At 45.6% G+C, this 22,919-nt stretch overlaps 1 protein-coding gene across 2 annotated transcripts in view; it reads left to right on the forward strand.

The window, feature by feature from the left end:
• Positions 1 to 12,147, forward strand: part of C1QTNF3 (C1q and TNF related 3) — a 96,813-nt gene extending 84,666 nt beyond the window's left edge. For both annotated transcript variants that reach the window (XM_029579079.1, XM_029579087.1), the window contains exon 7: positions 9,898 to 12,147. The gene's annotated coding sequence lies outside the window, so the exon portion shown is untranslated. The remainder of the gene's footprint in view (positions 1 to 9,897) is intronic.
• The last annotated feature ends 10,772 nt before the right edge of the window (positions 12,148 to 22,919 follow it).

A 22,919-nucleotide genomic window follows, 5' to 3' on the forward strand; every position in this document is an offset into this window, starting at 1 on the left:
GTCTTGGTGTACAACTCGCTCAGGACAAGCAGTTTCAGCAGCGAAACATGGAATGCATTATGGACCTTCATAGCTGGAGGTAGTTTCAGACTATAGGTCAGTGAGCCTATACGTCGGAGAATGGGGAAGGGTCCGACAAAGCATGGAACAAATCTAACAGATAGAAGCTTAAGTTTCAGATGTTTGGTAGACAGCCAAACTTTATCACCAGGCTGGAATTCAGGAGCCTTACTTCGGTGAGCATCATGGCCTTTCTTTGCTCTTTGTCCTGCTTTTTGGAGCATCTCTTTAGTCTTTCTCCAGAGCTGCTGTATATCTTTGGCAGTAGATTGAGCTGCCAGGGACAACACTGAAAGTGGAAGTGGTAAAGGTGGTAAAGTTTGTCGTCCGTAGACCACTTCAAATTGTGTAGATCCAGTAGATGATGCTGGATGGGAATTGATGGCAAATTCAGCCCAGGGCAACAGTTCAGCCCAGTCATTCTGTTGTGAACCTACATAGGCACAGAGGAACTGTTTGAGAGTTCTATTCATTCTCTCAGTTTGGCCATTCGACTGAGGATGGTATGCAGAGGTGAAATCAAGAGTGATGACGAATTTCTTACACAAGGCTTTCCCGTACTTGGCTGTAAATTGAGCTCCCCTGTTAGACACAATGTGCTTAGGCATGCCATGCAAGCGAAAGATGTGACTGATGAATAACTTAGCAAGTTCCATGGCTGAAGGCAATCCAGGGAGAGCCATGAAGTGAGCCATCTTCGAGAATTGATCTACTGTAACCCAAATGGTATTGTTACCTCCAGAAAATGGCAGGTCTACCACAAAGTCTGTTGCAATGTGAGTCCAGGGCTCGTCTGGTGCTGGCAAGGGTTGAAGCAGGCCCCAAGGATGTCCGGGTGGAGGTTTCTGTCTGGCACAATTGGAACAGGAGGCTTTGTACGCATGAGTATCTTCCTTCATGGTGGGCCACCAATAGTACTTTTGTAGCTTAGCCAGTGTTCTCCATTGACCAGGGTATCCAGCCAATCTTGAATCATGAGCCCATGTTAGCAATTTCTTTCTTAGGTTGTGGGGTACAATGGTCTTGCCCCAGGGTACTGGATGTGTAGCTGTGAGAATCACTCTCTTTGGGTCGATGATATGCTGGGGTTCATCAAGTACGTCCTCTGAGAGAAAAGAGCGAGATAATGCGTCTGCTCTAACATTCTTGTCATCAGGGCGATATTTCAGCAGAAATTGAATCTGTTGAAGAACAGGGACCCCCTCGCCTGTCTATGGTTAAGGCGTTGGGCGTGACGGAGATACTCCAGATTTTTATGATCAGTGTAAACAGTGATCTGATGTTGTGCACCTTCAAGCCAGGGGCGCCATTCTTCAAATGCCATTTTTATTGCCAACAGTTCTTTATCCCCAATGCCGTAGTTCTTCTCCACTGGTGAGAAGCATCGGAAAAAGAATGAACAGGGATGCAAGATCTTTGAATCACTGGTCTGGCTTAGCACGGCCCCTACGCCTACATCAGAGGCATCGACTTCCACAATGAAGGGTCGTGTAGGGTCCGGATGGAGGAGATATGGTTTGCTTGAGAAGGCATCTTTTAACTTCTGGAATGTGGTCACAGCTTCCGTAGACCAATTGGCAATGTTGGCTCCTTTCTTAGTCATAGATGTTAACGGCACAGTCAAAGAAGAGTAATTCTGTCACTATTTAGGAGAGTTGTGGGTGGATCCTTGGACCAGTGGCAAATGACCACACCCCCAGGGAAAGATCCCGAGAGGGACCACCGGTCAGACTCAGAGTTAGGAGACAGACACACACTAGTTCTTTTATTAGACAGTATACTGAACCACCAGAGGTGGCAGTAGTGAGCTGGAATGCCCGGCTGGGCTGTAGTCCCTCAGATACTGGAACAGCGATCCCTGGAGGCTGAACTGTAGAGAAACTGAAATATAGGGGCGGATTTTAAGAGCCCTGCTCGCGTAAATCCGCCCGGATATACGCGAGCAGGGCCCTGCGCGCCGGTGCGCCTATGTTCAATAGGCCTACCGGCGCGCGCAGAGCCCCGGGACTCGCGTAAGTCCCGGGGTTTTCCGAGGGGGCGTGTCAGGGGCGGGGCCGATCGGCGCGGCGTTTTCGGGGCGGGACGCGGCATTTGGGGCGGGCCCGGGGATAGTTGGCATGCAGGGTATTGGAGAGACTTCCATCAAGCATTTGCCATGACAATAAGGACCCCAATGTGAAAGCTCCAAGGTGGCCCAGTTGAATTGTGCCATGTGTTTCTGCAGCCACGGTAACCCAAGTACCAAGGGGTGCATGGCCTTCTCTAGCACAAAGAAGGAAATAGTCTCAGTATGAAGAGCACCAGTGCATAAGCTCACTGGCTGTCAGCAGGGGAACTTCACCCGGTAAGGTGAATAGAGGACAAAAGTAATGGAGGCATCATAGTAGTGGTAGGGATACGCAAATGTTCCACTAGACGTTTCAAAATGAAATTTCCCCCTGCCCCAGAGTCCACTAAGGCAAGGGTCTGGTATTCCAACGGCCCGCAGATTAAAGATACTGGAAGAGAGAGTGCAGGAAAGGCTGCAGTTAGACCTAAGAAGAGTCCTCCCACAGGACTTAGGTCTGCCAGTTTCCCGGACATATCGGGAATGTTTGTACAGCATGGCCAGCTTGTCCACAATACATGCATAGTCCTAACCTCTTTCGAAATCGTCTCTCTTTAGAAGTCGAATGACTGCGGCCTAATTGCATTGGTTCTTCTTCGCCAGCTACAGGCCCTGGGTGTGAAGGCCTGGGTATAGACTTGACATGAGTCTCTCCCTGAAGTGGTCTTCTAGAACTCTTGACCTCTAGGACCTTGTCACGAATTCGGCGTTCAATCCTTGCTGCCAAGTTCATCAGTTCCGCTAAGGTCTCAGGCATCTCACGAGTCACCAGTTCATCTTTCAACCGGGAGTTCAGGCCTTCAAAAAATAGGGTTTTCAGGAACCTCGGGTCCCAGTGTAATTCAGAAGCCAGCGTCTTGAATTCTATGGTGAAGTCTGGTAAAGGTTTATTACCTTGTTGTAGATGAACCAAAGTTGATCCTGCTGTCGGGTACCGGGCAGGGTCATCAAAGACTGACTTATACAGTTCAAGAAACCCGGCAAGATCATTCAGGATAGGGTCATTGCGCTCCCACAGTGGTGAGGCCCACGCCAGCACTCTTCCATCCAGATACGAAAGAATATAGGTGATCTTGGCATACGCTGTAGGAAAATGATTAGGTTGCAGAGAGAAGTGCATGCAACTTGATTAATAAATCCTCTACATTTCCAAGCTTCACTTGAGAAGCGTGTCGGAGCAGTTATAGGCACTGTAGACTTGACTGTCACTTCTGGCATGTAGCTTCTTTACCTGTGGTTGTCGATGTATTCATCTGTGCGTGTAATTGATTGAAGGCAACAGTCAAGTTGTCCAGAGAATTCTGTTGTTCGGAGATTCGCTGGGCCAGGCCCGAAATGGCCTGTAAGGCGGTGAGCTGAGCCAAATCCATGGAGTTAGCAATCTGTTATCATTTTGAGGTGTTGAAATGGATTCTTGGGTACTGCGATGATGGCCACTCCCATGGAGAGGAGCCCCGTGATGAACCGCAGTACTAGGCTAGAATCTATACACGCAGACACAGAGAATTTGTATTTATTATACAGCTTGATGGTACTGCCCGGGTTGGTCAGCAGTGAAGGTACTCAGTAGAAGCAGTCCAGGGGTCCGCGGCAGAGGAGACCAGTCCCACACTTGGTAGATGAAAGGCAGGACCCGGATGTAGACTCCAAGTGCTGAAGCTGAAGGTGAGACAGACTGAGAGTGTTAGTACTCACTGAGCAATTGACTGTATTGAAGAAGATCCTGGCAGGCAGAAGCAGATCAGATGCAGGCACCAGAGTAAGGAACGCAGGCCCTCGAGGAGCGAGTACCCGGTTTCCCAGATAGTTACCTGAAAGAGAAAAGAAGGGTCCCCCAAGGAGCGGGTACCCAGGTTAGCGATGAATTACCCTGAAGGATAGAGAGAGAGAGCTTCCAGTGGCTGCTGGGAAGCGGCAGAGCAGCTTAGACTGGAGCATTCCAATCCTTACTAACTCAGTTTGTTAGCAAATGAAGGGCAGGCTAAATACCAGGATGAGATGATGTCACTCGGAGGGGACGCCCCCGAGGTTCCCGCCATGACGTGGATATAGACGTGGGTGGTGTGCAGCGCGCACCCTAGGAAGCCCTTAGGAAAACATGGTGAACGCCATCGCCATTGCCGAGCTGGGGACGCCAGTGAGAGTGGCATATAGACGCGGTGGCAGCCAGCTTCCCAAGTCTTGAGGAGAGAGAAGGAAGAAAGGTGAGGCACAGAGGTCGAAGCCATCTGAGACTGACGGACACAATAACAACTTTGAATAACTTTGTGTCATCTGCAAATTTGATTGCATCACTCATTTTTCCCATTTCAAGGTATTTTATAAATATATTAAAAAGCAGTGGTCCCGAAATAGATCCCTGGGGCAGTCGACTATTCACTTCTCCATTAGGAAAATTTATCATTTAGCCCTACTCACTGTTTTCTATCTTTTAACCAGTTCACAATCCACAGTAGGACACTGCCCCTATCCCAAGACTTTTTAATTTCCTAAGAAGTCACTCATGAGGGACTTTGTCAAATGCTGATGATGATGTCCCATGGGGGCCATCTCCAGTGCCAGGCCTCTCTCCCTCGTTAGCAGCGAGATCTCTCTCTCTCTCAGCACTCAGAGGCAACAGCAAGCTTCGAGGTCCTCCAAACACACAGGTCCTGTCCTCCACTCCCCGACCTGCGCACCACAGGGCCCTTACTTTTAAGCTGTCCCGGGGCTCCTGCTGATGATGTCACACGGGGGCTGTCTCCGGTGCCAGGCCTCCCTCTCTCCCTCGTTAGTAGTGAGATTTTTCTCTCTCTCAACACTCAGAGGCAACAGCAGGCTTTGAGGTCCTCCAAACACATAGGTCCTGTCCTCCACTCCCCCGAAACCAAAAAAATTTAATTGGTTTACTTCTGTTTCATTTTAAATGTATAAAAAAATAAAAATCCCTCTAGGGAACACCAGAACTACCTTTAGGCCCTCTAACCAGACCTCCATTTCCCTTCACCCCCGTGAACCACCTTCTGCCCCACTGAAGTCTAGTGGCAATGGTACTTGTGGCCAGTGCCATAGCGTGACAAATAAAATGGTGTTGGCACCTTAGTGTGATGTTAAAATGGTAGTCAGCCTAGCAAACAGGACAGCAAGAATAGAGGACATTGGAAACCTCATCTTCCTCACATAGGGGAATCACCTACCCTGCAGGACTCTATATCGAACATTACCAGTAATCATATCCTCATGGCAGGGGTGGAATCTCTCTTCATACTGTATATACGATTCTTGCCAGGATCCAGCCTGGGCAAAATCACTTATGAGAGAAAGCATTCTTCTTCTGTTCTGTACAAAAGTATATGATGCAGCAAGACATGTAGGTAAGCACGGCATGTAGAAAGCACTTGACCCATCTGGTGTCAGATCAGTGACAGCTGACACTCATTCTTTCTACCCTTGTTATAGAAGCAACACTTTAATGGGAAAATATATTGCAGGATATGTTCTTACAGTGTGAACTTTACATTATCAATTGGGGACACTTTGAATGGCTTTGCAGCACCAAACTTGTGAATGCACTGCATAGAATAAAAACTAGGGATGTACGTTCAGTTGAAATAAATGGGCACAACATAAAGAATAGGTCTCTTTTCATTTCACTTGGGGGCCATGAAACAAATAGAGGGGTTCCACGAATAAAATAAATATTATTCATCCCGTTCATTTATGTTTCCCATTCATTTATATGGCCCATTGGTCTATGGCTCTGCAGCAGGTGCAAGTAACTATACCAACCAGCCTTTCCCTGTGTGATTTTACCACCTTGTCAGAGTGGAGTCAGGGCAAATTGACAAGGAAACTACATATACAACAAATCACAGTGAAACATATTCCTAACCAGCCTTTTGTGTTGAGGCTCCAGTGTTGGCAGAGCATGGTGGATACCATCTCCGGAGTGGTGCAAGATGGCTAGAGCTGGAGCTTGAGCTTGGGCAGTCCGGTGAGGCTGGAGGAAGGCAGGCTGTGTAGGCTGGGCTGGAGCACAGAAATGATGTGCAGATATGGCTGGATCTCAGGAACAGTGTGCAGGCTAGGCTGAGGCTCAGTAATGGAATGCAGGCTGGGCTGGGCCTCAGGATTGGAGTGCAGGCTGGGCTGGAGGTCAGGAATGGGCTGGAGCTGTGCAGGTAAGAGGGAACTGGAACTCAGGAACAGACTGGAGCTGAATGGAGGTAAGAGTGAAATAGAATTCAGGAACAGATTGGAGCTGCGTGGAGAAAAGAGTGAGCTGGAACACAGGAACAGACTAACGCTCCACGGAGGTAAGAGAACTGGAACACAGGAACAGACTGGAGCTTCGTGGTGGTAAGAGTAGAACTGGAACAACTGGAACAGAGTATAGGAAAGAGAACTGGAACAAAGGCTAGAGCACAGACAGACTAAGACAAGACAAGAAAAAAAGGGGTAGGGAAAAACAGGACATACAACAGGAAAGCCTGAAGGCAGCGTAGGCAAGAAAGGACCCTAAGGGGCAAAGCAGGGAGAGGTCTAGCAACAGGGAGAGGTCAAGGGAAGCCTCAAGGCTAGGCTGGTTCTGGATAAGCTGGAGGTCAGGGAGACAGAGAGAGGCTTAGAGTCAGGAAGAGGCCAAGAGGGACCTCAGAGCTAGGCATGGACAGAGCTGAAGGCCAGGAGGCCACAAGGCAGAGACTACCCAGAGGCCATGAGGAAAGACAGGGCAAGACTGTAGTCAGAAGGCCCAAGACTGTAGTCAGAAGGCCACGACACAAACAAAGGAAAGACCTGATAAGACCACAAGGCAGAATTGGCTAGAGTAAGGAGCCAAATAGAGCTCAATGCCGAAGCATTGAGGCAAGGGACAGACAGGGTTAAGTAGGGTTGAAGTCTGGGTGTGGTGCAGGCAGGTGAGCTTGACCAGCCAGTGTGCTCATGGAGGTTCCTTGGTGGAGCAGAGTCTTAAGACCGTCTAAGGCAAGAAATCAGGGATGTGCTAGAGAGTGCAGTTCAGAGCAGGGCTCCTTGGAGTCTGCTGATAGAGGGGGAGCTGGAAGCATAACATATTGCTGCTATCTAGATTAAGTGACACTGATCCACTCCCACCCTAAGATCTGAACATGCACGAGAAGTGCTGTAGTTCCTCTCTAACTTTGGTCAGAGAAGAACATGCTAGGAGATAGCTCTCACAGTTTTAAAAAAAATAGCTTAAGCTTTTTGCACTGAGTTACTAATTTTCTCTGTGCTGTGCCAGTCATCAGAGAAAGATAGGCAGTGGAACTTGCTGCTGATTTTTCTCTTAATTAGGAGAGGGTCTGGGTGGGAGACTCTCATGAGAGATTTTGTCAAACGCCTTCTGAAAATCCAAATGCACCATATCTATCAGTTCACCTTTATTCACACATTTATTAACTCCTTCAAAAAATGTTCTACCCTTCTACAGTCCCAGCCTGGTTCTCCCATCCTTTTCTTTGTTGGTTATACAGGGGTATATTGTAGAGATGTGCATCGGGTGCCCGATTGTTTCCGCTTTCAGTTTCGTATACCCACGGGAAACGTTTGTATTCCTGCGGATTGGCATTTTTTTTTTCATATAAAATCATTTTCAGTTTAGCGTGCACTAACACAGACCCGTTAGCGCACACCCCAATCCACATTTAATTATTTACAATTATTTACCAAAAAAACCCCAAATCCACCCAACCAGATCTAATTATTTACAATCCCCCACCCTCCCGACCTCCCCCAAAACTTGCCTAAAGTCCCTGGTGGTCCAGTGAGGGTCCTGGGAGTGATCTCCCACTCTCGGGCCGTTGGCTGCCAGTAAACAAAATGGCGCCGGTGGCACTTTGCCCTTACCATGTGACAGAGGCTATCAGTGCCATTGGCCGGTCCCTGTCACATGGTAGGAGCAATGGATGGCCGGTGCCATCTTAAAAATGGTGCGGGCCATCCATTGCTCCTACCATGTGACAGGGGCCAGCCAATGGCACCAATAGCCCCTGTCACATGGTAAGGGCAAAAGGCCATTGGCACCATTTTGTTTACTGGCAGCAAACAGTGGGAGATCGCTCCCAGGACCCCCGCTGGACCACCAGGGACTTTAGGCAAGTTTTTGGGGGGTCAGGAGGGTGGGGGATTATAAATAAATTAGATCTGAAGGGTTAGGTGTTTTTTTTCTGTGTGCCCTTTCTCCCCCCCAAAATGATAAGAAAACCACATTAAAGTTTGTGGGGTTTTCTTACCATTTTCGGGGACACCCGATACATGACAAAAAAGGAAATATCATACAATATTTCCTTTCATCATAAAAATGATGCATATCCCTAGTATAGTGTCCGTAAAACCCATAATCAAAAGGAAGAAATACAGTCAGAACAGAAGGCGTAATGAGGAGAGACATTTAACATGTTCTGAATGTGGAAAAAGTTTCAGAAGGAAGAGAGAATTAATGCAACACCAGAAAATAATTGTGTTCAGCTATATAATATGGGAAAAGCTTTCTTAATAAAGCAAACCTCCTAAATTACCAGGAAAGCCACACTGAGACTAAAGTTTCAATTGGAGAGCAAATTTCACAAGAAAGCCAAATTTCTACCCAGCAGCAAAATCAAGTTCAAGTAGAGAATAAAATAAAAATCATGTAATAAAAATGCTACTGATAATAGATCATTTATTTATCTACACCTGAGAAGTGGCAAGTGCTTTCAAAGGAAGACAGACATCTCCCCTGCCACTCAGCATTGCTGCCATACCCAGTATTTTGCACCTTGAGGGTCTTGCTTTCACTCTTCCTTTCTGTCATATCCCAGACTGTACACTTTGAGGTGTTCTTGCTATTCTGGGAGATGCTTTGCACCTCTCATAGTGCTGTGGTGTATTGATGCCACTCTTTGTACTGCTTTGTCCTTTTCTTTTCTATGGGTTTTTTCCTGCCACCTTTTCTGCTTCATTCCCTCTTCATGATACTTTAGAAAATTGTCACTTTTGGTGCCATTTTTCCTCTCATGCTACCTTCAAGCACTCATGCCACTGTTGTTGGTGACCTCTTTTGAAGCCTTAGTGTGTTTTCCCTACTCTAGCTGCTTATTTGCTCCTCTGACAGTCCTTGGATAACCCCTGCCACCTCTTTGCCTCTTTATGATGCATAAGGCTCTTCCTTACACTTTTGGTGCCACATTGATACAGCATTAATACGTTGGTATGCCTTCACCTTTCTAATGATGTCTGTCCATCAATTTCATTAGAAATTATTATAAAATTCAGATTTGGGAGCCCAAAATAGGCTGCACTGCTTTCCCATTTAATATGGCGGCAAATAAACAAATAAAACAAATATTTTTTTCATTTGAAATGAAATAAATCTAAGTGCCCTATGAAATGAATGAATTAACTAATCTGATTTTTTTTTCCTCTGCACATCCCTAATAAAAACATTGGAGTCATGTGGAGTCATTGCTTGACTGAAGACTGGACATAGTGACATTGGACAGCAGCATAGCCACCAGATCCCCCATTTTAGCAGCTGGGACCCCAATGACATGCCCTAGGAGTTCCTTTTCCCATCTGCAATAAGAGATAATAATCCATAAGCTTGAAAAATGTGATTTTTAGTGTTCTCACCCATTTTTCATGTATCACATATGTATTGGTTGAGCAAGAGTGAGCAATAAATGTGGTTTTACACCAAGCTACAAAGTCTATTCATGTGCAAGCTGAATGTTTTCTCTTGTGTTTTTCAGAATGAGCAGGGATTTGTGCCTACAAATTCCTTATCCAGGGCAACTAGCAAGGACCCCTTTGTGTTGGATATGAGCTGGGAACACATCATTCAATCCCAATTCCCCTGTGGATTTTAACATGAATCTAATTTTTTTCTCATGGCTGCTTCTGTTTGTGTGACTGAAATTGTATTTTCTCATGATCTCTGTACCTATCTTGCATATTGATGAGGCAGGAGCTGTGCTGTGGCTGTTATTTTGTCTGTATCACACTTTGACATGCTGCATTTCCACTGACCCACCTTTCCTTTGTGCCTTTGTATGTGTGCATTGTTGTATCAGTTCTGTACTTTTGACCTAATTCACTTGTATTCAATGGAAAGACACTTCATGTTTGTGCATGGAGTTGTTAATATGGCTACAGACTGGCCTGTGTTTTGTTACATTGTCTATTTTTTCTTTTCTGTGGATTCTAGCTTCCCTGTTGGTGTTCTTTTTATATTTTATATGGTTTCTACTTTTATTACTGTAGTTTTGTTTGTTTCTGTGTTTTGAAAAAAGCTGGAGTGTAAAGAGAACATGTTGATACTCCTTTAGAGGGTCTGAGTCCTCCCACCAAGGATCTGTACCAGGGCATGCATGCATGCACTGGGATATAATCTGGAGTGTTAATGATGGCCCTTTAGATATGCCTCCCACTATCATGCTTTTCTTTTCATTCATTCTTTTTTGCTTCATGATAGAAGTATTGAGATCATAAGTGCTAAGCTGATTTTTTTTTTCCCTTTCAGCCTTAGCCTAACATTCTGGTTCTCTGGCTAAAGAAATAGTTAAAACAGAAAGCGCCCAATCTAGGCTTTGGAACTGAGCCCTAGGTCTCCCACATGACCATGCACAACACTGCCACTAAGCCGTCAGACTGGCCTTCTGTGTTTTTTTTGCTGATAGGTTCAGTGTAATGTGAGCATGAATGATAAGTGTATGAGTTTTATTGCAAGGGTACAGTGTGAGTGCAAGTATTATATATAAGAGAAGATATGTGGATGAGGTATAATAGTGAGATACATGCATGGTTATGGAGAGTGTTAAGATGCTTGTATAATTATGGGTGCTCTATCAGATTGCTTTTAAAAGATGAGTGTTGCAATCTTTGGTGAAGAAAGTGCTACTGTCTTTTTAAAAGTAGCATGAAAGGCTGCCTAAATGGTACCTTTTGAGATATTTTTCTTGAGACTTTTTTCATTTTTCATGTGAATAGAATATGAAACAGTAAAAAGACAGAAGGTAGCATGACATGTCTCCCATGATACTCCATGGAATTTGACACAAAAAACCATAATGAGAATTGCACAGAAAAAGAAGGTCAGTCCAGATTTTACTCTTACCCTAGGCAGAAGAAACTATATTCAAGGTTGAGGTTTTTGGGAAGGAAATAAAAGCTTTAAGGTGAATTTTAAAAGCCCAACGCGCACATGAATTAGGGGATGCACAAATATGTTGGGCTCGCATGCACCAAGAGGATTTTAAAAAGCCGTTCAGAAATGCCCGAATCTTCTGGAGCGCGCACATCTTGGAAGTTTTCAAAAAGGGGCGTGATGTGGGCTCGGTCTGGGTGTGGGACATGGGCATTTCGGGGCAGGAACCTTAGATGTTTGTGTAAATACTTACATGATCTGGCGCTAGCTGAGGCCCTCTGCTGTGTAACTTTATTTCTGCTAGGGATGGCGTGTAAGTTAAAAAATAAAGAAAAATAGGCAGATCTGCGGGGTTTTAAGGGTCGGGGCTCACTGGGGGAATGAAGGCCATTACACTAGGGAGGGTTTGGAGGACCTGTCTCTTAACTGGGCGAATTGAGGATGAACTGGTAAAACTGGAAATAGCGTCAGCGCGCACCCCTTTTAAAATACCCCCGTTTACACAGTAGGATCATCATTTGTGCGCACATGCGCATGCCCACTTAAAATTTGGCTCACACGGTGCGCGCGGCCAGGCTATTTTATAACATGCAAGCACATGCGCGCGTATGTTATAAAATGGCCAAATCCCTGGGTGTGGGCCGACATTATATGTGCGCAAATATACACACACATATACCAGTTTGAAAGTTACCGCCCCTGGTAGTTTGAGGGACAGATGAGTCTGGGTAAGCCAGATAAGTTTATGAAGCTAACTTTAGACCTACTCGATAGCAGGTCCAACTTATCTGGCTAAGGGCCAGATTCAGAAACATTGAATTTTAAAACTGAATTTTAAAAAGCCCGATGTGTGCCATGCCTGGGAGATATGTGAATATGTCGGGCTGGCGTGCACTGAGCAGATTTTAAAAGCCGCCTGAGTACGCGTGTATTTCCTGCTGCATGCACAAATGAAAAGTCCCCAAAAAGGAACAGGGTGTGGGCGAGGTCTAGGCGGAGCAAGGGCATTCCTGGATTTCTCAAACCACTGCGGAAAAGCTTACATGTACAAGCGCACGCTGGGGTCCCCTACCGCGTCATTTTACTTCTGCTGTGCATGCTGTGTAAGTTATAAAACAAAAACATATGGGCAATGTAGCAGGGTTTTAAGGGTCAGGGTTAACAGGGGAAAAGGGAGGCTATTAAAATAGGAGGATCTGGAAGTCCTATCCCTTGCCTGGGTGAACTGGGAATGAAGTGGTGAAACTGGAAATGGCGTGGAAGCGTGCCTCTTTTAAAATCCCGCCACTTACGCGGTAGAAGCGGGATTTTCATGCACATGCACGTACCCCACTTAAAATTGCGTGTGCTCAGTCTATTTTATAACATTTGCACATATATGCACATATGTTATGAAATTGCCGTGTCCATGGGGGCGAGCCAGCAAACATGTGCACATGTGCATCGCCCACCTGTTTAAAAGTTACCATCCCTGGCTTTTCTCCCATTTTGTGTCTATGGGAAAAACCCTCAGGGGTAGATTTTAAAAGAAGTGCGCGTGGCCTACATGTGTGCACGCTACATGGCGCGCACACATGTAGGCCCGATTTTATAACATGCGCACGCATTTTATAAAATCCTGGGTCGGTGCGCGCAAGGGGGTGCACAATTGTGCACTTTGCATGTGCTGAGCCACGCTGCCTTCCTCTGTTCCCTCCCCCTAAGCAAACCTTCCCACCCCTTCCCCTAACCTTTCCCCCCAGCCCTACTCAAACCTCCCTGACTCTTGTCTTACCTTTTGCGCCTGCCTCCGGGAATGTCCGTTCTGTCGGAGGCCTCTGGCCCCGCCCCCACACCGCCCCTTTAGTAAAGCCCCGGGACTTACACCGGGCCTTTTTAAGACAGATTTACGCGCGTAACCCTTTTAAAATCCGGCCCTAAGTTAGCTGGATAAGTAGCCACACCCCAGAATACCCCCATTCTACCCACCACTTAGTTATCCAGCTATGTAGCAGCTGTTGAATGTGGCCGACTATTCAAAAAGGATGTGCAGGAGAAAAAAAATTGTTTTCAGTTCGTTTTTGGTAGGCTTTTTTCCATGAATTTTGGTTTATGGATTGTTTGATTCATTTTTATTCATGAGAAAAAAAACGAATCAAACAATTAAAAAAAAAAGCCAAAAGGGACAAAAAATGAAAACGAAGCCTCCCTTACCCAGGCCAGTGGGGATCTGCTGGCTTCGGCTTAGGTACAGGCTGAAGCCTCGGCTTCCCATAGGCCAAAGGTGCCTATGGGACCTTTGGCCTATGATACGACCTTGGCCTACTCAAGGCTGAGGCTTTAACCTAACCCAGAGACTGAATCCCAACACCTGAGCCTCAGCTTAGGCTGGGGCCCGGACTCAGGCCCAATTTCACAACCCAGCCCGACAGATCAGTTAATTTTTTTTTTGTTTAATTTTCAGGGGTCTCGGCCAAGGTCCCCCCTGCATTGGCCCATGCTACCACTGAGACTCCGGTATCATGCTTGGGCCTAGATCACAGCCCCTGCTTTGGGCCTCAGCCTATGCCCTAGGCGAGGCCCTGGCTTTGGGTTTAGACCTAGGCCTGAATCATTATGTATAACAAAATGAATAAATAAGGTTTGCTTCATTCAGGGGATCCCCAATTTGGTTCAGGCTCCCCCCAAAGGAAACAAATTAGCCTTATTCGTTGAATTTTGCAGATTTGTTTTAAACGAATGCACATACCTACTATTCAAACGCTGTCTCTTAGCCAGGAAAGTCCAAATGTAGCCTACTAAGTGGTTCTGAATATTGACCTCTAAGTTTTTAAAGAACACATGTTCATAAAATCTCCATTGTGCAGAGTTTTCAGCAGAGTTCACATTTTCACATCTATCTGCAAGTCCAGCTTTATGAAAAAAAAAAAGTAGAGGAAGCAGAGATGGATGGTTGACAATCATTTACAAGGGAGGGCATCATATTTTTCTTCAAAATAAATGGGGAAATGAACTCCTTGTTTACATTTCAGTGAATCAGATTAATTTCCAAATGATTCCATTACATAAAATTGAAGTTGTTTTCATTTCATTTTGTGGGACTCATAGTGCCCCCTTCTGTCTTCTCCTATCATACCAAGAATATTTTGAACCTATGAAAGTACAGTAGAAAACCCAAAGTGGCTAAGGTGTACAGTTTCATTCCTGTTCCAGTGCATAACAAATAATCCTCTTTGCTTATTTGAGGTTATCTTGCATGCTCTGTTTGTGCCTCTACCACTTCCCTTGGGAGGCTGTTCCATTCAGCCATTGCCTTCTGTCTTCTAGGGAAAATTAATTTATAAAGCACTGGGATCAATTCTGTAATTTTCATCGTGCTCTAGATGCCCAAATATATACTGGGAAACATTTTTTTTTAAATCCACAAAACCAGTGACCTATGATAAAGATCTTCCCCCATGTTCTTTGACTATGTTTTTGTATTATTATTTTGAATGATTCCTTATAGCTGGTCACACGTTTTTAGAGATCAGGACTGTGAGGGCTAAATACACTTCTTTAGAAAACAAAACAAAACATTATTTAATGTGGAAAACTTCTCTAGCCTTTAGAGCTTTTTTGAAATCAGATTTTCTATGCCAAATAGATTAGGGGAATTATATTAATAAGTTTCACATAAAAAATAGTTGCTTGATGATCCAGCTAGATAACAGCAAGCACAGCATCCTGCTTTGAGCTTCTGATTATACACGTGTTCCACTGAAAAACTTTGGCACATGCTATCTGAGATTATAGATACCTGCCATCAAATTTAGGGAATTTAAATATTTCAATATGTTGCATTTTCTTTAAAACTACAATGGCCTTGTGTGTGACATGTTCTAGTCAAACTGTTTGTTTTATGTTTAGCTGTTCTTAATTGCAAGTTTGCTACCTGCCTAAGAAAATTCCTCTTGATTATGTCAAGCATCTCCAGATTTCAATAGCACATTCTCTTAAATATCAAACTTACACCTGCTATAATTATTGACAGTCACAGAAACATTCCCTCAGGACTTATGTAGTATGTGTGGAAGTATGGATGAGCCGCAAGATACTTTCCTTATATTGTCTATATGTAAAATATTGACATACTGTATGAAGAATTATCCAATGGATTTTTAGTTTTCTTCACATCTTGATGTATCATTGTTCTATTAAGAGTTTTCAGCATAAAATCAATAGTGCTTAGATTGTTAATTCTAGTATCCCTGGGGCATGCCTTTGAAAATAGAAAAGATATTCTCAGTTGCATTGATTGAAATAAATATATTAATGTATATAATATGAAGTAAACATATGTTATACATTCTAAAACATAGCAGTATTTTTTCAGATATGTTAAGATATTTGCATATATATGTTCTTCATATTATAAATTGGTTTTATCCAATAAAGATTGCTACTGAGTCTGTTTGTTCTTTATATTTGGCCTGCATGTAGTTGATCTGAAAACCAACAGCAAGGCAAGAAATCTACTCTGATTTTCTTACGTATGCACAGGGCTGGCTTAACTATTAGGCAAACTAAGCAGACTCCTAGGGCAGGGGTGGCGAACCTTTTACACCTCAAGCCAAAGAATCAGAATGCATCGTACCTAAGAGCCTCACATTTTCAAGAACTGGGGGTAGGGTCTCTCACAATCTTCCTCAGTCTCTTTCTCAACCCCTATTTTGTCCCCACCCACAGAATAACATTCCCATCCCCTACAAGAACAATGATGGGGCTCAATGACCCCACCGCAATGTCTCTCACTCCATTCCTTGTGCTACTTTACCACCCTCTGCCCAGCACCAGTATCCTGATATGCTCTCTCTTCCCCTACCCTTTGACCAATACTAGCATCTCCCTGCCCCCAACTCCTCCCCCCCCTCTCTCTACCTCCCCATCATTACCTCTCTGGTCTCTCATATGCACTCTCTGTGATTATCCCTTCTAGCTATCAGCTCCGCCCCATCACCCTTCTGTGGGTGTCTCACTCAAACTCTTCCCCATTCCTAATCACCATCTCTGGTTCTCAAACACCCCTCCAGCCCCATCACACCTCTGGCTCTCACACTCCCTTTCCATCACTACTTCTGGCTCCAGTATCCTCCCTCTTCCCCTTCACTTCTAGCTCTGTCACTCTCCCCTCCCCCCATGGCTCTCTGTCATCTTTGTTCCCTTTCACCACCTCTGACTCTCTTTCTCACCACCTTTGCCCCACCACCCTAGGAACATTTCTGGCTTTTTCACCCAACCCTCCCAGAAACCACCTCTGGCTTTCTTTCACACATACTTCCCCCCTGTGGCTTTCTTGAACTCCTACTGCCTTTCCCCAGTTCTTCCAAACCCCTTCTACCCCAGTCCCTGGTTAAATCAGACTATTTCACATACATTCCCACTCTCATATGTCTCTCATGCATCTTTCTATCCTAGCCAGCTCTCCATTACTCCTACCCTAGCCCCTTTACTCCTCATACCTGCAGTAATAATACATGGCATCATGGACATTGGGCAGGAATAAGGAGCCAGACAGTCCGATTTTTATTCCTGACTTCAGGGGATCAGGAAGAAATTCACCCTTCCTCACTTTCCCCACAGCATTTAGCTTCTCTTTGTGCTGTTCCCTGCAATCAGCTCTCTTTTCACCTCCTCCTTGTATTTATCCCCCTCAATTCTTTCAGTATTCACCCCTTTCACATGACTGTTCCCAGAAGCATTCATCCCCTCTTCACCGCCCTCCTCCAAGCATTCACTCCTCTCACTTCCCCAACATTCACCTTTTCTTACACTGCTCTCCCCCTCCCTGAAATATTCATCCCCTTACCCTGGTACAAATTATTCTGGCCTGACTGGAGCTCTGGGTGACTCCATCTTAACTTCTGCTAGTGTTAACTGAATCCCAAGTCCTGGGAGCACAGTGATCTGCTGGATCTGAGGCAATGTTCACTAAAGTCTCTCTCCTCCAGTCAGCAGACAAGAGAAGAGCCCTCTGCTCCAGGGAGCAAATGAAGGTGGGGTGGATAGGATGGGGAGGGCTGAAGCAGGGAGTTGACTGGATCTTCTTTGCTGTCCTGTCAGCCACAGCCTCACCCCTTCCCCTCCTGTCCAGTACTGCTACATTCAGACAGGAGCAAAGAGGCAAAGCAGGGATGAGCAGAGAAAAGCCTTTGCTCCCTGCTTCAGCCCCCTCTCTTTTTTTTCACTGCAATCAGCCACACTGTGAGGACAGGAGGGGAGGAGCTGGAGCAGGAAGCAGGATGGTTCTTCTCTGCTCTGTGTGCTCCCTCCCTGACCCTCCTGACCTCTGCAGTGGTGCTCAGTTGACATGTGGACAGGAAGACAAGAGCCATATTTTGCACATAAAAGAGCCACATGTGGCTCCAGGGACACAGGTTGGCCACTCCAGGGGTGTCAGCTTCTAGGAGACACCGAAGAGCAGCTACAGCAAAAACAATAGTGCTGTTTTGATATGGCAAGTTTGCTATTTAGATTCTGAGTGTCTTTTTTGTAAGGTTTTGTGTTATTTCACAACGTGTCTGGCAATGGAGGGCATTTGTGTCACTGTTACTGAATTGACACTAAAATTTGACATTATTTTTTTTCTTACGGTAAGTACTAAGGGAACACATCCTACCTGAGCCCAGCCAGCTATTTCAGAGCTTTCCTTTAGCCAATGTGGTATGGATTCCTTTTAATTTTTAAATATATGAATTTCTGGATTTTATTTTCAGTCTAACCCTAGAAATCACAGATGATACATTCATCAGACACTGTAACATGATTTCTGAAAAAATTTATATGTCTAAAGTATAATGATGTGTTTTTACAGGATCTTTCTGGGAAAGGTGGATTGCAGGAAAATATTAGTCCAGGGGATTTTTTCAGAACCAGCCCACAGGGTGTGTAACTTCCTCGTGCGCTTTTCCTACAGCACAGGCTTCAAGAGCTCCCAAAAGCTAGCCTTTTGAGAAGTACATAATGGGGTAGATTTTTAAAAACTGCGCAATCGCGTACTTTTGTTTGCGCAGCAGGCGCAAACAAAAGTACGCTGGATTTTATAAGATACGCGCGTAGCCGCGCATATCTTCTAAAATCCTGGATCGGTGTGTGCAAGGCTGCCGATTTTGGGCAGCCGGCGCGCGCCGGAGCGGAGCAGCCTCGGAGGGAACTTTCTTTCGCCCTCCCCTCACCTTCCCCTCCCTTCCCCTACCTAACCCACCCCACCGGCCCTATCTAACCCCCCCTACCTTTATCCACGGATGTACGCCTCCCGGAGGGAGACGTAAATCCACGCGCGCCAGCGGGCTGCTGGCGCACCGAGACTCGACCCGGGGGTGGTTCCGGAGGGTGCGGCCACGCCCCCAAAACGCCCCGGGCTGAAACCACGCCCCCGGTCCCGCCCCCGAAACGCTGCATCATCGGGTCCCGCCCCCGACACGCCCCCTTCCAAAAACCCCGGGACCTACGCGCGTCCTGGGGCTCTGTGCGCGCCGGCGGCCTATGGAAAATAGGCGCGCCGGCGCGCAAGGCCCTGCTCTTGTAAATCCGGGCGGATTTACGCGAGCAGGGCTTTTAAAATCCGCCCGAATGTGAATTGGAACCTGGCAGAACTGAGCCAAAACGTCTCCAACATAGATTTCATATTTTCTATAAATAAGTAGTAGAGCACATTTTAGGTCTATAATAACACATGTTGGGTGTTGGACCCGGCCTTCTGAAAGCTATGAGTAAACTGAATTACAATTACAATACAATAAATCTCCATACCAAAACAGCACTAACTGCCAGCATGCAAATAGTTAAAACCCCACCTATGAAAAGGCAACACCAGACCCTAAAACACCAATACACTTCCTTTTGGGAAAAGAGGCTTTATTCTGTGTTTGCTATCTTCAAACACAGAATAAAGAGCCCATAAGATATAAACAGAAACGTGCAGACAAAAACTGAAGCGGAAACCACAACAAGTCCAATCCTGTATGCAGAGTAACAATGGAAAAAAAGAATCACCATCATTCCTCATAAAATATGAAAATTAAATAAAAAACTAAAACTTCAATCATAACAGTAAAACCATATTAATAAAAAGAATAAATATTTCAAAACAGCTGACAAATGGAACATTCAATAACTAAAAACAAAAGATTTGTAAATATGTCCTAAACACCAAGAAAATATTTTAAAACAGCACACATCATCTAATAACACCTAATAATTTAAACTAATAAGGATAAAAATCCTAGGAACTTTTGATTCCTATCACACTGAGATTGTCGTGGATCAGTTAGATGGAAAAGTGCACACAAACTCTCTTTTCTCTCTTATATACACAAATGTTCATTCTCTTATGGGTCCTCACAAACACGCTCTCACATATGCTCACTGACTCACACACACACACATGCTGACACACATTCTCACTGACACACGTACATGTGCTGACATATATGATCATTGACATACATGTACTCACATACACTCATACATGCTCTTACACACATGCATACTGACTAACATGCACTCTCACGTATGCTCACTGGCAGACATGCATTTACAGATGCTTAGATTCACACGGGCTCACACTCTCACACATACTCAGTGACTCACTTCCACTCTCAATCTACTCCCCCTCTGTCTCTGAATAAGAATGGTTCTGTTGGTTTTTATTTATTTATTGATAAATTAAAAAAAAATTGCATCCAAGTAGATATTTGGTTCTGTTGATTTTGTCTCTGATCATATTACATTTCTCTGCTGGTATTTGTCAGAATACAGTATAGTTTGCTGCTATAGCTGCTGTTTCTCCTGTTTCCCTCAGGGTTATACAGCATTTTGTTTGCTTGAATTAAGGTTGCTCTCAGGGATTGCAAATGCTAATTTAGCTATTTCAGTTAGGGAGCTCATAATTTAAAGTATATATATTAACCAGAATACTTTACATGAGTCAGTTCCCTGTACATCAGGGTAGTTTACCTGTGTCTAAGCTCAAGATGAATCTGTTTCTAAACTGATTTCTAAGCAGTTCTGAGGGTTATTCCTTCAGTTTAATGATTCCTTGGTGTGCAGTGCTGTTCATCTTGATTGCATTATGCACATTTTATGCACATTCTCTCAGACCTCGGGGATATTGTGCAACAAGAATAAATTGTCAAGTTCTTTTCTTCAGCCTACATTGAGAACATTTGCAGCTTTGAACTGTAGGTTTGAATTACTTTTGTTTGTAAATAGGTCTAATATAAAACCAAACATTTTTGCTGATGGTCAGAACAAATCTGGTCCTAAAATCTCTTGCTCATGCTTTCAGATGAGATCCTTGGAATTAAACTAAAACTGGGAAAGCACTTTTAATTAATACAATTTTATCACAGAGCTACAACGAGAGCCTGTTTTGTCGGAGGCTTTAAACTAAGGATATGCATTGAAAAAAAAATGTAGATTTGGTTCATTTGGTTTTGGGCTAAAAAAATTATTCATTTTCTCATGTCAATTGTGGCTCAAAAATTGGGGTTTTCTTGCAGGCAGACAGCAGCAGCAGAGGGAACAGTATTCCAAAAGGCAACAAAAGCGGGTCAAAGTGGCACCAAGAGTGACTTGATAAATAGCCCATGAGAAGAACAAAGCAGCATCAACAGTGGTAGGAACTCCCAAAGGCAGTACTGAAAGGGGCAAAGTGCATGAACAACAGTGGCATAAAGACCCCGAGGCACCAAAAGAAAAGCACAGCAGCACCAACAATAGCAAGAGCATCCCAAGTCAATGAAGGGAGCAAGGTAGACCACGCAGAGGCCTAAGCACCCTAATGCACCACAAGAGGGGCACAGAAGCACCAGCAGTGGCTGATAATCCAGAGCAGGGATGCCCAAACCGCTACTTGCCCCACTACCCAGCCAGTCATATTTTCAGACTCTCTCTAGCAAATATGCATGAGATTTGTTTGCATGCACTACCTCCTATGTATGAAAATATTCCTCATGCATTAGGGATATCTTGAAAACCCAACCAGTTAAGTTAAGCATCCCGATCCAGAACAAACATTTCTCCAGTGTATCATGGTGGAAAGAATAGTCACAGGCATTGTGAGGGGGGCAAAAGATCATGAACAGGGAGCACAAGCCAGAGGGAATTCTGTAGGAGTGCAGTAGGGGTCCTGATGTAAATTCCCTAAAGCATCAATGGGGGAAGGAGCTGGGGGTCTTTCTAACTTGCTTTTTGTCGTGCCTTTTCTCTTGCCTGCAATGGGGAATATGTTGCGACCCCGGGTCGGCCCCGGGACCGGCACTCACCCGCGACGCGGTCCCGGTCCGTCCCCGCCTCGCTCGGGCCTGCACGGGCCTCTGACGCTGCACTCCTGCTCCGGAGGAGCACTCGGCGTTCTTCCGCGGCTGGCCCCGCCCCTTTAGGCGCGCGCGTCTGAGCCCTAAATTTAAAGGGGCCAGCGCGGGAAAGCCCTGATCCTCCTCTGCTGACGTCAGACGCTGCAGGGCTACTTAAGCCCTGCAGTTACAAGCCTTCCCTGCCTTGCAACGAGGTTCCACAGGGGCTTTCCTGTCATCTAGTTGCTGCGTTCTGCTGATCCTTCTCCTGTTGACCCAGCTGACTCCTGACTACGCTTCCGCCTGCTCCTCCGGCTTTGGCTTCCTCATCTGATCCTTGGTTCTGACCCGGCTGACTCCTGACTACGCTTCCGCCTGCTCCTCCGGCTGTGGCTTCCATATCTGACCCTTGGCTCTGACCCGGCTTGAATCCTGACCACGCTTCCGTCTGCTCCTGCGGCTTGGTTCCTGGATCCCGTCTCGGACCTTTCATTGTTCCTCGATTCTTCACTCCACGGGCCCGAAGGTTCTCCTAAGTCCCAGCGGCCGGGCCTCTACGGGCTCCTCCTGGGGGGGCTCCGGCTTCCAGGGCGAATCTCCAAAAGTCCCAGCGGCCGGACTCCTACGAGCTCCTCTCGGGAGGGTACCGGTCTCCAGGGTGAAGGTCTTCCAATCCTGGGTCCAGCATCTACCACTCTCCTCTTCGCTGCCGAGCCCTTGGTCGCATAGGGCTCCACCTTGGTCCACTGCCCAAGTCTTCTCCCAGTCCGTATGGCCGCCTCCCGCTCAGGACGCTTGCTGTGATCCTTCACAGCGCACCATCTCCTGTCCTGATCGGCCCAGGGGTCCACGAAGTTTAACAGAATAGGCTTCCTATTCCCCGTATTCCAGTCCCACATATTCTACCACCTTGTTCAAGTGTAGGGTAGGGATATGCAGGGGAAAAAAATTGTTTTTGTTATTCGGTTCATTTTTTGGAAGATTTTTCTCCCATGAAATTCAGTTCATGGATTGTTTAATTTGTCTGATTTTTGTGAAAAAAAAAAAAAGAATCAAACAATTAAAAAAAAACAAACCCAGAATGGCCAAATAATGAAAACTACGCCTCCCTCCCACCCCCGTGGAAAAATGCTGAGGCCAGGATGTACCCGGCCCTCACTTACCCGGTCCGGTGGGGATCCGCCAGTGGTGGCTAGGTCAAAGCCTTGGACTTGCATAGACATTGCCGTACATTAAAATGGCGCAGTCTGGTGGGGTGAATACACCAGAGTTAATTAACTCTGGTGTGATCCCAGCGGATGCCCTTCATTTG

This window comes from Rhinatrema bivittatum, chromosome 1 (assembly GCF_901001135.1).
Source record: "Rhinatrema bivittatum chromosome 1, aRhiBiv1.1, whole genome shotgun sequence".
In the NCBI taxonomy this organism is placed as follows: domain Eukaryota; kingdom Metazoa; phylum Chordata; class Amphibia; order Gymnophiona; family Rhinatrematidae; genus Rhinatrema; species Rhinatrema bivittatum.